Genomic DNA, 16,310 nt, shown 5'->3' with positions numbered 1-16,310 from the left:
AGTTCCTGCCCTCCCCTCTTTTTTTTTTTTTATTGTTGTTGATGTTGTTGTGGAATGTGTTACCAGCAGTTTCAGTGCCAGACAAAGCTCGCCTTGTGAGGATCTAATTTGTAGGGAAACAAGGAGAGGTAGTTTCCAGTTTTGCACGGTAGGAGGGATGCTTTGAGCAGTGAAACAGAATAGGCAGAAGGGGAATAGGAGAAAGAAGAGGCGGGAAAAGTAGGAAATCTTTACAACCCCTGGAGTCTCATCCAGCTCCACTCGCTACTGGACGGCGCCTGAGCAGCAGGATATTTGTTCAAACCTCGAGTCTGGGAGCAACACCGCATCTACACAGGGCGCTTTATTCCCTACCGCAACTAACGACACTTACTAATTCACTCCGGCGTTTTCATCCCCCACACACCTGTCTACTTCTTTTTTTTTCTTTTTCTTTTTTTTCATCCGTGCGGCGCGTTTGGCAAGCAGCGTTCAAACAGGAGGAGAGCGCTGCTGACTGGAGCTGGCGCGGCCAAACAAAGACGCAGGAAGAAAAAGAAAATTAAAACTGGGCGGCGTCTGAGATCACAGAAGTTCCTTTTCTCCACTTTGATCTCACTTATCTCCGGAGGATTTAAAGGTAAGAATGCCACCCAAATATTTTACAGTGTCACGGGATCATCGGGGTTTAGGAGTGGTACTGTATAGTTACGCAGCTGTGACGAGGCTTGACTGTGAGAGTATGCTGCACGTATTTATCCATTAAGACACTTGGAGGCGTGTTGGTGTGCTTTAAAGCTCGTTATCGTCGCATGAGGTAAAAGTAAAAACAGTTAAGGTTGTAATTGTCTTCTGGTGGCATTTATTTAGATTGAGCTCAGTCGCACATAGTGACTTTACAAAGCGTCTCCTGGTGAATAGCGGTGTTTATGCGTCGGTTGAGATGCTTATAGCCCTGTTTTGGAGGGCTGTGGTTCCTCTGATCACAGACTCAACAGATGAATCACCTTTACTGAAAAGCTTTAGGAGCAAGGATGAGGTTTCTCCTGGAGCTGATGGGGTGAGACTTGACAATACAATGAACCCCTTCATCAGCTGTGAGCCCTCTCTGCAAGCCCCTCGCCCATTTCCACTCCTCTTGGCTTGCTGTTGTTCCTCTCTCTCTCTCGTTCTCTCTCTCTCTCTCTCACACACACACACACACACACACACACACACACACACACACACACACACACACACACACACACACACACACACACACACACACACACACACACACACACACACACACACACACACACACAAGCAAATCTGAGGAGTCTGTAGGTCTGCTCAATGCACAGATGAAGACAGACGGTCGTTTTAAACTGTGCGCGTAATTCAATGAAGACAGTGGATATAGGTTCTGAAATCTGCGCGCTTTTATCGGCTTCTTTGTATCAATCTGTGCCAATTCATCTTGGCATTTAATCATTTTAAAAGGGAGACATGACTCCCTGCCGGGTCATATGGTTTCGTGACGCCTGGCTCGATTATGAATCACTGTCAGAGAATAATTTCTGCTCATATTTCTGTTGCCTCTAGGCTACATGATATTTGTTTGAATGTGTTGAAACATTCAAAGGAAACGTTTATTTTTTTGCGGGAGATGTGATGGGAATGAACAGTTTTCTTCTGGATTTAAAAAGAAAGAAGAATCTGTTTTTACAGACATCCTGGAGTGACAGGAGGCATTATATTTCTTAAGATTTCTGTGCCACAAAGCCAACCCCACTGTTCATTTCAATTTTATGGCAGTGTGTGTTTTGCTGAAGGTTTGTTAAGCTCCACTCTATAACCCTCTGGATCTCTTCCCAGTTCAACATCCACATACTTCAAACGTCTCACTGGATTTCAATTTGTGGATATGCATTCATTAATGCAGTAGTTTTCAAATTCAAAACGTCACAACCGGAAACCTGATTTGCAGCAAATGACAACAACCCACAAAGGAATGACTATAAAGACCAATCAGATCCTCCCTAAACACGTTTTGGAAACAGCTGCACCATCACTGAGCCACAGAGCATTTAATTTGAACAATTTCTTTTGGGTTTAAAAAAACCCAACAACAGTCAAATGGATGATCTGAAGCTCTATAAACACGTTTTAAAGACTTATCAGAAGGTTTGCTTGCTGCGTGTTTCCTACATTAATTCTCACAGTCAGAGAACAGGTTCCACAAATCTTAGCAGAGGCAGTTCACTACCCTGTCTGTATCCTTTGAGCAATATCGCACTGTCTGGAGTGTAAATCTCCATCAAGCAGTCACAGTACGTGTGCATTAGTGATTAACCAGGAGGGAAAAACACGAGTCTTCTTGCCTTTGCAATAGCTTTACGAGCCACTGAAGACAGGTGAATTGTAAATGTCTAACCATATTAGCAAGACTGAAAATAATGAGCTCATTGGACGGTCAAAGGTTTAAGAGTGTTTCATAGTTCAAATCACACATGCAGAAGCTTTTTTTTTTTACCTCATAATCCAAATGATACGTTTCAGTTAACTCTCTCTGATTTCAAACTCTTTTTGCTTCTCTTAATTTCATGTTTTGGCTCAGTGGCCTTCATCAGAGCATGCCTCATTATCCTGCTTTTACTGTATTTCCCTCCTTTACTGTATGTATGCAAAGCTCCATCTGCTCTGCACTCAGTACTTGGCTGTACTTTTAAACAGTATATTGAGGTGTTTGGCGGGAACTTTTTCTGAAAGACACGATGCACAAAATGACCTGGACTGAGCCCTCTATCTGAAGCTGTGCACCACCCCCAGCAAGAGCCAACAATTAAATGTCTGTGTTTGGTTTCAGATATTGAGGTTATGGTTTGGGCCATAGTTCAATCTAGGGTCTGACAATCAGATATGGGATTTGTGTGCAACCTGGGAGGTTGTGCTGCCCCAGAGGCCCAGTTCAGGGAATGAGACAATTACTGCAAAATGGACTGTTGACAGCCCCAAAAAAGCTTGCATCATAAAAAAAAACCCTGTAACTGTCTGGGGTTAGCTGAACATTTAAGAGTGCACCTACAGTATTATATAAGTTTCTAATGGCACAAGACATTATTCTGAATTTTTCCCTCATTAACTTTCTCCTAGAACCCCCCCCCCCCCCCCAAAAAAAAAACCCATCTCATTAAGATGCAAAGCTTGGAGGAGCTCTAATAAACAGAGCGAGAGACTGACTGTCAGCACAAAGCCTGTTACTTTTAACCTTTACATCTAAATGAGTTTCCTTGTAATATAATCTGTTTGAGACCTGATAATGTTCCCCTTATACACAGAAAATCATCCAGGACATGTTTACTGTCATTTCCTCCATCTTTGGTAATTCATTTTCCATGCTGCTGCGAGTTAGTGTGACATTATAGGAACAGGGTGGGATAAATCATTCTCCTCTGTTGGCTTCTTTTTCCTTTCACACTGAGCTGAAAACACAAGCATACGTCAGCGCTGAAGGTGACAGACAGACAGACAGACAGACAGACAGTAAGACAGACAGGCAGGCGGGGAGTCTTTTCTCTGTGTGTTGGAGCAGTTTTAGATATCCATTCCTCTCTTGTTCCTTGTCACTGCTTCTTGATCATGAAGTGTCCACATTCTGGATCACCTCCTCTGCCTTCTCCTCCTTGCCGTCCGTCTGCTCATCAGAGGGCCATATGTGTGGTCTTGCTGTTCTGACCACAGTCTGGTGATCTCAAAAACAACAGCAGATCCATTCCTCACACTCTCAACACAATCCTATTTTCCAAACTGCTGATTCTGCTTCTCAGTTATCCTTTAACAAGCTTTCCATTTTATAAGGCTTAGTCATTTCAACCATATGTGTCTTTTGGTAGAATCATTTTATCGCAGGCCTTGGAAATTCTTAAGTTTCTTTTTTTTTTTTGAAAGTCCAGATGCTCTTGTGTAAGAAAGCTCTCTTATCACCATGGATTGTAACTACTTACCTTTACTCAACTACCATCCTTAAGTACAAATATGAGGTACTTGTACTTTACTTGAGTATTTTCTTCTCATGCCATGTTATACTTGTACTCTCTTACAATTCAGATAGAAATATTGTACTTTTTACTCAACTGCATAGACATCGATTTACAGTGGAGATCAAAATTAGAGAACAAATTATAAATACTTGATTTATTCTGAAATACTGTTATTTTTTATAGTTCCAAATTTGATAGAATACCAATTGTGGCTATACCACTGCTGTACTAGCATGTTTTAAAAAAAAAAAATCTGAATCAGAAATACTTTAATAATCCCAGGGGAAAATTATTTTCGTTACAAAACTCCAGATAATAACAATAAATAATAATTAGAAGGCCTATAATAATAAATAAATAAATAACCAAGGCACTTCAAAAAAAAAGAAATTCTGTGAAAAAAAAAACAGTGAGCAAAATCTGAGAAGACTTTCAGATACCTCTAATTTATTGGTGTTAATCTGGCACCTGTTGCCAATTTACTTAATTGTTGAACACAACCTCTTTATCTGCAGCTCTCCTGCTTACTTAGCTAGATGGCAAGCTGCTCTAAGGTGACTGAAACCCTGAGAAACTAGGTTATCCAGGTGGAGGCCAAAGGGATGACCCTCTCATGAGCCTCCCATCAGAGAGAGGTTGGGCGTTCAAGTCTGTGATTTCAAGAATATTGAAACTTTACAAGGACACAGATTAATTTAAGTCCCTCAGAAAGGCCGGTTGGCCACGTTAGACTAGTGCACGAGAGGACGGGATTATGTGAAGACTCTTAATGGAGAATCGGTTCAACAGCAGCTGGAGTTGCTCGCCAGTTCAGTGCTGAACAGGACAAGGATCTGTCTCTGCACAAAGTGTCTCATTTTTTAAGACAATTTGGACTGAAATCCCACTCTGCAGTGACCAAACCTCTCATCAGCAGAAATAATAAAAAGGTGAAATTTGCCTTTGCTGGTCCAGAGTGCACTTCAGTGATGAGAGAACCTTCGATCTACAGTTTTTGGGTCTGATGGGAAACATTATGTTCAGCATCGGACTGGGAAAGACTGAACCCAAAGTGTGTAAAGAAGTCAGTTAAATTTGGAGGAGGAAGTGTCATGGTTTGGGGATGTTTTCTGCAGCAGAAGTTGGGCCTCTTGTACAGCTCCATGTCAGGGTGAATGCAAATGTTTATGTGAACCTCCTTCAGCAACATGCAATACCTCCACTGCTATGTCTCCCAATCAGCCCACATATAAACCCCATAGAGAATCTCTGGAAAATCCTCGGCGATGAAGTAATGGCTAAGAAACCCACTACAGTTACCGAACTGTGGATGAGACTTCAAGAAGAATGGACCAAGATCAAACCAGAGCAGTGTGAGAAACTAGTGATGTCCTGTGGGCGCAGATGAGCTGAAGTCATTCAAAGCAAAGGGCCTCTACACTTCCTGTTCCTTTCTGAATCCTATAGCCCGAAGAAAACATTGTTTAAATCTTCTCTTCTGATACAATGGTTACTGTTACAGTTTTTTTTTCACAAAATAAAGGTTTGTGTTGAAGTGCCTTGGTTATTAAAAAAAAAACATGCTAGTGCAGCAGTGCTGTAGTCTATCAAATTCTGAACAATAAAAATAACAATATTTCAGAATAAATCAAGTATTAATAATTTGTTCTCTAATTGTGATCTCCAGTGTATGTTTCTGCCCGTAGGTGCTCAAAACATTCGCCACAAGGCCCAAGATAAACTTCCAATAACCATAGCTTACATGACTGTTGCTATATGGATTTGGAAAAAGTAGTCTGATCATACCTCAGTCCTTTGACTCCGACGTAATGTTGATTTATGTTTACAAATAATTTCTTCCTGCTTGAAACACAAGCACACATTCCCTCTACAGAATCATGTACTTGTCTTTTTCACTTGTTCCACCAAGGAGAAGCAAGCTTAAGGAAATTAAATGTAATACATTGTAGCAAGGGATACACCATACCCTCTTGCACTGTGTTTTTGTTATTAATAATAATGTTGTGGTATAACATTTAGGCAATTTTTCCGCATTGAGTACTCTTCAGTACATTTCCCCGATCAAACTTTCAAATACTTTTACTTAAACAACATTTCCAATGCCGTACTTTTTTACAGTTTGGTATTATATTTTACTTAAATATAGGATCTGAGTAATTCCTTCACCACTGCTTGTCACGGAGTGGGTGCCTGAGAGCTGCAACACGCCTACAGGTTGAACATCTTCATTAGAGGCCTGTTGACACTAATCAGAGATGGCATCCACTAGCACTCTGGTTAATTTACAAGATTTACAACACAAACAATGAAGCAAATAATCTCTCTATCACAGCGAGACAGTTCCTCATAACGGAGACTGATTCGGCAAGGTGTCAAATCAATCTTTGTTCTTAGCGCAGGTTATAATGCCACTTGCTGTCCTCAGCAAGACTGGCTTTGACTCATATTTTAAATAATTGGTCCCTCTTGACAGGCGGAGTTCATTCTAATGAGTCAAGAGCATAATGGATTCATATCACTAATAAATCTGTTATAACTCAGACAGTGTAATGCTTTCCTCTCACCTACAGAGTTGTGAAAAGTGAGGTAAAGAAGTAATAATAAATATCTAAATAACACTGAATAAGCACCTTTATGTGTCTCTGACACTTGGCTCTTTGTGTTGATTTCAGTTATCAAGATATTTTCTTCACCGAGGATGATTACTATATCAATCAATATGTTTTAATAACTTGGGGAAATAAAGCTAGAGAAATTTCAGAATCCTGATTTTTAAAATCTAAATAGGTGTTAATTGTGCTGGTGGTTTTTGCCATCAGCTGCATCAAATTACAACAACAACTACTTCCTTTTACAATAATGTGTTTGTGTTCTTTATTGTCAGAGATGAGAAATGTTTCCAAATATGGTGGTTTTGTTGTGTAATTCACAGATTTGTTGATTAGTGTTGGATTGGATTTTATGGAAGAAGAATATGATTTGGCTATGTTTTTGATTTATATTTGTGGCCTATTTCAGCCAAAATAAAACAAACTGGGTCCAGTTATTATTGGACACTAAAATTGGAAGTAATACAGTAGCATATGTTAACATTAATTTAATCAAGCAACAATAACACATACTTTCCTGTCAAAGCTGCAGCTTTGGTGGATATTAACATTAAATAATGCATGTTGCTGGCATCACAAAATGCATCAGGAAAATGCAGATCACCATTCATTTGGTAATTGCAGTTCTCCAAATTAAACACCACAATATATTGTCTAGGGGCTACACGGTGGTGTAGTGGTTAGCACTGTCGCCTCACAGCAAGAAGGTTCCAGGTTCGCAAGGCCTGGGCCTTTCTGTGTGGAGTTTGCATGTTCTCCCTGTGTATGCGTGGGTTTTCTCCGGGTTCTCCGGTTTCCTCCCACAGTCCAAAGACCTGCACGTGTTAGGTTAATTGGTGTCTCTAAAAAAAAAAAAAAAAAAAAAATTGCCCGTAGGTGTGAATGGTTGTCTGTCTCTGTCCGTCTCTATGTGCCCTGCGATAGACTGGCGTCCTGTCCAGGGTGTACCCCGCCTCACGCCCGATGTCAGCTGGGATCGGCTCCAGCCCCCCCGCGACCCCGACCCCGGGACAAGCGGTTGAAGATGAATGAATGTATTGTCTACACGTCCTCTTTAACAACACATATAACTGTTATACATATATAGGATGCTTATAATATTACTTGTCAGTGCCTTCAAAAAGCATGTAATAAATAAATCAGCTTTTATAATCCAAAAACGCTGGAGTTGAAGCTTCAGTCAGCAAGTCTGGCAGATTGAGTTGACTCAGTCAAATTTCGAGTGTTTACAACTCTCATGCCCCTCCCCCTCTACCACCGAGCTCCACCACGCCGCTCCACGCTCTCCAAACGAGTGCTTGTCAATGCACGCGCATCAATAAACGGCATGGAGTACATATTACATGGAGGTGGACTGGCTAACTCACTCATATAATTAGAGTTAGGATAGTTAGGTTATAAATAGTAACTGCTAACGTAATTTAGCGCATACCTAGCTTGAGGCGTGTGTCTGTGATATTGTAACATGCATGAGGGGGGCTCTACGTGCACGTAGAGGCACGTTTTCTTTTTTCTAAGACTGGATGATTTATGTTGTTCTATCAGAGCATAGTGTCGGCTACAGTGAATATGATCACACAAATGTTGCCGACTGGGACTTTAAGGACTTTGATCAGATTTAGGCTCATAAATAACTTTAAGGTTTAGGTGAAGATCATGGTTTGGGTTAAAATTACAACTTTATTGAGGTAAGGGGACCTTCGTTGTCATTTGTTACAGATTAGTGAAGGTTAAAACAAACCCACGTTGACTGTCGGTAGGAAATGGAAAATGATGAAGTCAGAAGTTTTGTTGTCCCATCCATCCATCCCGACCTCCTTCCTGTGAGATCTTGCTGTAATAATCCGCCAAAACCTACACTATCTGCCAAATCTACACTTTCCCGCCAAAACCTACATTATCCCCAACTTTTTGTTTGTCCGCACTTCGCTGCAGGATCAAATGGCCACAGCTTGGTGCAGCTGCCGCAGTCACTGCAGCTTTCCATAGACATGGCAATGCACGTCGTTGCACTGCGCCACTGCTTCACATGTTTTTGGCTTACAAACAAAAAAACGCTTTCTTTTTTTTGGACGAACAGACTTTGTACACATGGTCAGCCTACTCTCAGTGTTTAACAGGTTGTTAAAGTTGCTTATCACACCGTTAAAGGCTATTTTTCACACATCTGTACTCAGTTGCTAATGTGTTACCATAATAACCTGAGTCATGTGTATTCCTTTTGTGTGTCTTCTTTCGGCCATTTGCATTATGAACTTGCTATTTTTGATTTATTTTGGACTTAAAAAGACTAAACAGTGTAGTTCTATTTAATAGGCATTTCATTTTTTTGTAACTTTGAATGCTTTACAGTAAATTACTCATATATCTATAGGTTGGGTCATTCAAATTAAAGGTTGGGTTCTGCTGCTTCTGGTCATATACTCTAGTTTTATACATTCCTTGCATTTTTATGTTCTAAAACACGTTTCACAAAAGGGGCCGATTTCTGCATTTTCCATTGATATTCAATGTGTGCGTTGAGGCATTTTCCCACTTTCTTTGTCAATGTTAAGGTATGCCCACAACTCATAAATGTTCATGAGCATATACTGAAAATAAAGAGATCTGGCTCATGAACTCCAGCCAAGTGCCTTAAAGACCAAATATTTTGTGCAATCAAACTTTAAAGCTATAAAGTCCAAACATAAACTGCTCTATGCTTAAATTACAGTGTGTTGCAAACAAAAATGATTTGACTAAAAACCAAAAAAACAGCTTATTTAAAAAGGAAGTTTTGATTTATGAGGTAATGGCTTTGTAATGATAATAGTATTAGCCCATAAAATTCTTACTGAATGGGATCCATTGAGTAGTAAAACAAAACTCATAATAAGGTCCAATGTTCTGGATGAATGCTAAGCTGTAAGTGAGTGCTATCCAGGTCTACCGCAGAAAATCATAGAAATGAAAATATTCCCCTCCTTTCCCCATAATGCATGGCTTCAAGGCCAGTTCATTTTAGCTGCAACAGACCACTCCAGATTAGCTCTTGTTCTGCACACCAGTGTCTGGCAGAAATCTCATGCCAGCAGCAGTGGGAAGGCACAGCCGAGTTCCTAAATCCTGCAGTCAACAGCCACTCAGTTCTCTGTGCACTACTCCTGGCCTTGATTACAATTTGTGTGCCACAGTGACTAGCTCCACAGAAAGGGCCACATGGAGATATCACACCTATATGTGCTGTTGGGCTGGATGGGTGAGTTTAGTCCAGAGCTTTGGAAAAAAAATTAATATAACATCACAGTCATACACAGTTTAAAGAAATATTCTTAATTTGGTCACTGTTGATAACATGACAGGTTGTAAGAGCAAAGCAAATGCAGTACAAACATTGTGGACCAAGACGGTAATCTGATTTAGCTCCTGTTCTTCTCTACAATCAACGCTTATAGATCCGCCATTCAGTCTGCCAGTGCTTTAAAGAAAGATGGATACAAAAAAGCATTCATCCTATAACCTACACTGGTTCAAAGACCAATATAGGCATCATTGCTGTCAGACACTTGGCATGATTAATTGCAGTCCCATGCTCCGCTTTTCCACAATCAACAATTCTCCACAATCAAATATGAACGAATTATGAGAGGAAGCATAGGACAAAAAGAGGAAGCACATTGACTTTGCAGGGCTGCATCCAAGTGACCTCAGGTCACTGTTGATTGGCTGGCACAATTAGCAAAGATGTACAATCGATTGAAAGATGCAAAAAGAGAAAAAAAACATACAGGGTAATGTTTTATTCAAGCTCTCCTGCTCTCTTTGTCAATAGTTCAGCATAGCAATAATATTGCACTCTTCAACAACATCCACAGAGTTGTGTTTAACAACATTAAATTGTAAAGGGAGACTGCCATTAGAGGCTTTAGTTGTTTCACTAGGTTGTGTTTGTGTTGTATAATGGGCCTGGAGGGCTACTACGTGCACCACAGGTCCACTTAACGGTGTGCTGATGTGTTTGAATGCATTACTCAGAGAATCCTTGTCATTGCCCTTGCCCCTCTGCAGTACACATCAGCTCACTGGTAATGAGATGTCTGTATTTACACCAAGTCCTGATTACTAATGCAGGGGCAGTGATATATCTACCACTCTCAGCTTTCATGTCTGACACCTGTAAGTGGGGAATAAGGAAAACTCATATTACAAACATACAGACATAGAGCCAGATCTGGTTGGGCTACCCGAGCAACAGCCATATACGGTATATTGAAGGAGGAAGTACATCAAGCATATATAGATTTAAATATACAATCTGTAGTAATAATTACTAGAAAAAACCCTGTCATTTCATTATACTTGAACGAGTCCTGAAACCTGGAAATGAGTAAGCATTAGTGCACTTTCATCTTGAAGTCAATGTTTTTCTTTAATTCGTTTTTGGTTAGCTGCCTGAAATAATGTCTGTAGTTAATGACATAAATTACATCGCTAAATACCCCACTCGTAAATGTTGAATCGTGTACTGTTTTTGTCTCAAATAAGGCGGTTGCTAACAAGTGGCTAAATGAGACTACAAACTTCATCACACAAAAAACACAAAATCAGTTGTCCGTAACCTGTTTCTTTTATAGCCAAACATTAGCTCTTTACTTCTGGTGATTAAAATTGTTATGCATAAAACTGGTGTTAATTTATTTTATATTCATGATCTTACTGAACAAAATGGGAAAATATCATAAACTTTTGTTTGGAACAAATCTTATTTTCACAATAACCCCAAACCCTTTTTTGAGGGAATCATTTTGATTGTAATTTCCTCCACCACACTATTATATTATAATAAACCACTAAATGGTTGTAGAGAGGTGGTCGGATGAATGATAGAGGATAAAAGCTGCTGTTACTGATTTTTTTAGACTTGTAGCTTACAAGTCAGGGAAATCTATCAAGTTACAAGTGAATCCAAAATAGCTCTGGCTCTCAGAACCTTTAATTAAGGATATAGTGTGAACAAAAGGCCATCCTTCCAGGTGTACTGTATAGGCACTCTAGTCTTTCATCACAGTGCAACACCAGCCACCCGTACAGGCTTTCTAATGAAATACTCCATCTCTGTCATCAGACTGCCATTTTCACGATCTATTAAATCTCATACATTCATTGCACTGTTATGCATTATGTGCCATTGACTTCTGCTATCCTGCAGCATTGTTTCAATTATGAGAAGGAGGGGTGCCGGCGCTGAAGCTTCATCACAAAGACATATCACGATTTTCCACTTTATGGATTTTTTCAGAGGAGTTCAAGATTACTTCCTGTGTGATTCTCCACCTTGTGCAGTGGCCTCCCCTCTGTACAAATTGAGGATCAGTGGCTGGAGTCTAATGTATGCGTATTGCTTAGTTTTCTTTGATGTTAATGTGTTTGCAGGATTTAGCATCCAGCAAGCCCAACACACAACATACTTCCTCTAAAGTTGCACTCCATAAATGACCACAGGGTTGAATTCTGGAATAATCTCCAAACCAACAGATTGATGGAGCTGCATGTAATGGCAGAGCTTAGATGTTTATTGGAATTTAGACCACTGTATTTGCCCACAAGGTACAAAATAAATTACAACTTTCCAGCAACTTGGTTCATCCAGTGGGACAATTTGGGGAGCAAGCTCCAACATAGGAATAAGTTGTTTTAATGAGACTATATCTCCATATGTGAATGCAACAATGTTCTCTGGTGTAGTTTTCTACATGCAGTGGTGTAAAGTCAGTAAATTTACTCAAAAACTGTACTTTTCTTTAAATAAGATTTCAAATGCAGCACTATTATCTGCAATGGGGCATTTTCACATTGTCGTTGTGATACTGTTACTTAACCAAAGGCTCTCAGTACGTCTTGCATCACTGGGTACAAGAAATTGAAAATAAACCCAAATATTGTAATACCATCACATATCATTCTGAAATTAGACAGCATATAACCCAAATGTGTTAAGCTGCCAGAGTTGATGAAAAAGCACTGAACCTGTGAGCAGTCTAACAGCAATATGGTCTGGTGATATTTCTGACAGCTTTTAATCGGTAGGTTTTACATTTTTAAGAAGTCTAAGAATGAGCTCTCTGTCTCTAATCGGTGGTTTTGATATAGTGGCACGGATCACTATAATTTAAGATACGGGGAAAGCATCTCATTATTTATTCTGCTGATTGTAAGCATGAGACGATGAGACCATGATGCTGCATATTAGGATAATAAGGCCAACATACAGCCACTGCACACCCAGCTAAACAAATTAAAAAGTCTTTATGAACGCCTGAATGGGGTCAAACACTTTCCATATCCTCCCTAATCATATATCATTGGACCTTTTTGTCAAAGAGCTGGAGGCTTTCCTTTTTAAAGAATAGTTCAATATCCCACTGCGCACAGTTCAGCAGTCTTTGACAGTGATCCAGGGAGGATTAGAGCGCTTCTGAGAGCAGATAGTGGCCTTATCTTTTATTAAGTATTCAATATTCATTTACAAAGTTTTGCTTAAGTTAGAAAAAGTAAAAACTAGAAGTGAAATGACCAGCTAATTAATCCATTAGTTGATATACAGCAAACTGATGAACTATTTTCATAATTGATTGATTGTTTTCAGTCATTTTTCAAGAAAAAAATTACTGACAATTAATAGATGAATCAAGAAAGTAATTGACAGAAGTATTGATAATGCAAATAACTGTTGTCTTGTAAAATGTATAACACTATTATTTGTAATGTCTTCTAGTTACGATCCCTTTGATTTTTGGGAAACAAACCCCCTAAAGCAACATTAACATAACATGTTCTAGTTTCTTACATAAGAGCACACTACTGGTCTACATTAGGCATTCACAAACATAATGCCATCACAAATGTTTAAAAATGTACCAGTGAATATATACAGCAATTATTATACCCAAATATTTAACTATTACAGGGTTGAGCTGAATTATTAATGATAGTGTTAGTTAACAGACCCCATAAACCAAAGGCTCTGCCAGAGAATGTGTGTTCCCTCGAGCTTATTGAGTGGGATGCACAGGATCATTAGAGGCTAATGTCAGCCTGTTTGAGGTCAGATGCTGTAGTAATGAAAACATACAACCTCAAAGGACAACACAGCAGGCTTAGAAGTGTGGGATTATCTCTTTACGTGTTGTGTAATATATGCAAGTTTGAATGCAAGTTTCCTCCTGAAATGATAACTTATGTCGACATAAGTTATGTTGATTCGTTGTTTTAGTTAGCTAAAATGCCAAACATTTGCTGGCTCCAGCCTCGAAAACATGGGAATTTGCTGCCTTTTCTCTGTTTTATATAATTGTAAACTTACATTTTGGGGTTTTGGACTTGTGGTTGTATAAAATAACAATATGAGACTTTTAAATCTGGGAATTTGTAACATGCATTTCAAGCTGTTTCAAGCTGTACAGATTTATCGATAATGAAAAGAATGGTAAGTTGCAGCCCTACCATTCACTAAACTATCCTGCCACCCTAAACCAAACTGCTCAGCCAGCCTAAGTGATTATCTACAACAATCTGATGGCATCTTCAGTCTCTGCTGATAGTCCTCTCTTCTCATTGTCTAGAGATCAAGCAAACTTTCAGCAGTGCTATGATATGGCTTAAACGAAAATAATGCCATGTATAATCCCTATAAATTATATTTATACACTTTCATTTCCCCCCGTTTTGCTTGTCACAAGGGACATGCCTAATCTATTTAAAACAAGTTGATAGACTGTTAATATAAATGAGACTGCTTGGGCATCTAAGGATCTGTCTTCATTAGGAGCGGATCTGGAGAGAGTTTCCATTAGCTCACTATCAAGATTGGGAGACGGTGAGGAGGAAATTACGCACGTCACAAGACAAAGTGCGGGCGGCCCACATCTAAGCCCAATGGAGGATGAAAAGCCTTAATCAACGACAAAGACTACCAATGACAGGGCACTATGATCGCCAAATGCGCCTCAATGTAGAAGATTATATCTTGACAGACTGAAACTTCCTCTATACGTTCCTGAGAGGGGAAGGCACCTCACCTTTTCAATTACTTTCCTTACCTTGCTTTATTCCTTTCTGTCAAAGTTCTTTCTCACATTTGGGTCATCATTTTTTTGTCTCATCTGCAAGGGTAATAATGCTTACTGTGCTTTGACAGATAACAGCAGCAGAGCGAGCCCTGGGAGGACCATAACCATAACTCACCAACACTGTTAGATGATAAATTACAGTTATAATGGAACTGAAGAGTTCAAAATATGTGTTTTTGTGTAAGATACTCAATTTAAAGGTCATTTTCCATCTGAATGAAAATCCTCACTGTTATGTTTTTCTTATCCGTTTCCTGTTTCACCCTCTTGTCCTTGTCACATTACTATTATTAATATGTGCCATCAACAGTGCAGGTAAAAGCTCCTTGTTCTGTTCATTTCAGAGCTTCACAGACACTCGCATGCGGTATTTGAATTAGTCAGATGCCATTATCACCGGGTGTACTATAAAGACTGTTATTTCCTGTTACTCATCTACAACACACGTCTCCCTGCAAAGAGAAAGGATCATTATTTTTGCCTGACCTTTTTAGAGTAAGAGTTTAAGTACTCAAGAAATGGTTCTAAGCCACAATAGTGCTTTCCATCGTGCAGACAGCATGATGAGTTTACATGCACGATGTTGGTGAAAAAAACATTATCTGTGGGTGTTTGTCTAACAGTTCATGGCCCTTTGGTTCTACCAAAACAATTCACCCACCTGTTGATCCACACTTGGCTGTAGCTTCATCCACTGCCAAGGTTACAGGCCGTGCGTCCGTGTCCTTTTGTCATTCTTCTCCTTCATGGGGTGCTGGCTGATAATTAACTTGATTTAGCCCTGGGATTTTGAAGCAACTGCGCTAATTAACAAACAAGGAGCCAATATTTTCATCTTGCTCTCAATGAAAGGGGTTGCTAATTGTTGAAATCAAAGCACAGATTGTTGTCTGTATGCTGTTTCTGCACCAATTGTTGAAGCAATTCTGTGTATACCCTTGTTGGCAATGTTACTTGAAGTGGAAACAGACAACTTTGTTCTGTTCTGTTTTCTTCTCGCAGTGAAAACGTCACTATTCCGGTGTTGATATTCTTATAGCAGCATAATAACAAGAGGTTTTGTTTTGTAAATATTAATATCGAGGTTTTTGTTGATGTTCTTAACTACTTTGAGTTGTATAGTCAATTATTTGCAACAGCAGCAGCCCCCTCATCATCATCCTTAGAGCCACTAATGATTCAAATAATGAGGCTGGAGCAAACGCAATATATGCAAACACAATATATACGGTATATATATATATATATATATATATATATATATATATATATATACTGTATATGATCAGTGGCGATTGCTCTAAGACTGCAGGGGAAGCTCATCTTTCCCTAAAATGTCACCAAAAAGTGGTGAAATATGTACTGCTGTGTGTACATTTCATTGACTAAATACGCGTTAGAAAGCCCTCATCCTTGGTTCAGAATCAGCTACTTATCACAGGTAACCGCTGCAACTTCCTTCTCATTCATCCCCACAGCGCTTTACACAGTTGGACGCTCAGCTTCTACTGACTTCAATGGGGAAGAGTAGAGCGGGTTGTTCCACTGCAGCCAAACTAGACGCTCATTGGATAAATGCTGGGCTTTTT

General features: G+C 39.5%; 1 protein-coding gene across 1 annotated transcript in view; it reads left to right on the top strand.

The window, feature by feature from the left end:
- Nucleotides 1-302: 302 nt before the first annotated feature.
- The window catches only part of LOC310951568 (metabotropic glutamate receptor 4-like), a 176,411-nt gene continuing 160,403 nt past the window's right edge, over nt 303-16,310 (top strand). The window contains exon 1 of the mRNA XM_083919858.1: nt 303-619. The gene's annotated coding sequence lies outside the window, so the exon portion shown is untranslated. The remainder of the gene's footprint in view (nt 620-16,310) is intronic.

This window comes from Echiichthys vipera (assembly GCF_963691815.1).
Source record: "Echiichthys vipera genome assembly, chromosome: 9".
Lineage (NCBI taxonomy): Eukaryota > Metazoa > Chordata > Actinopteri > Perciformes > Trachinidae > Echiichthys > Echiichthys vipera.
Note: the sequence above shows the minus strand (reverse complement) of the source record. Positions and strands in the feature narration are given on the sequence as shown.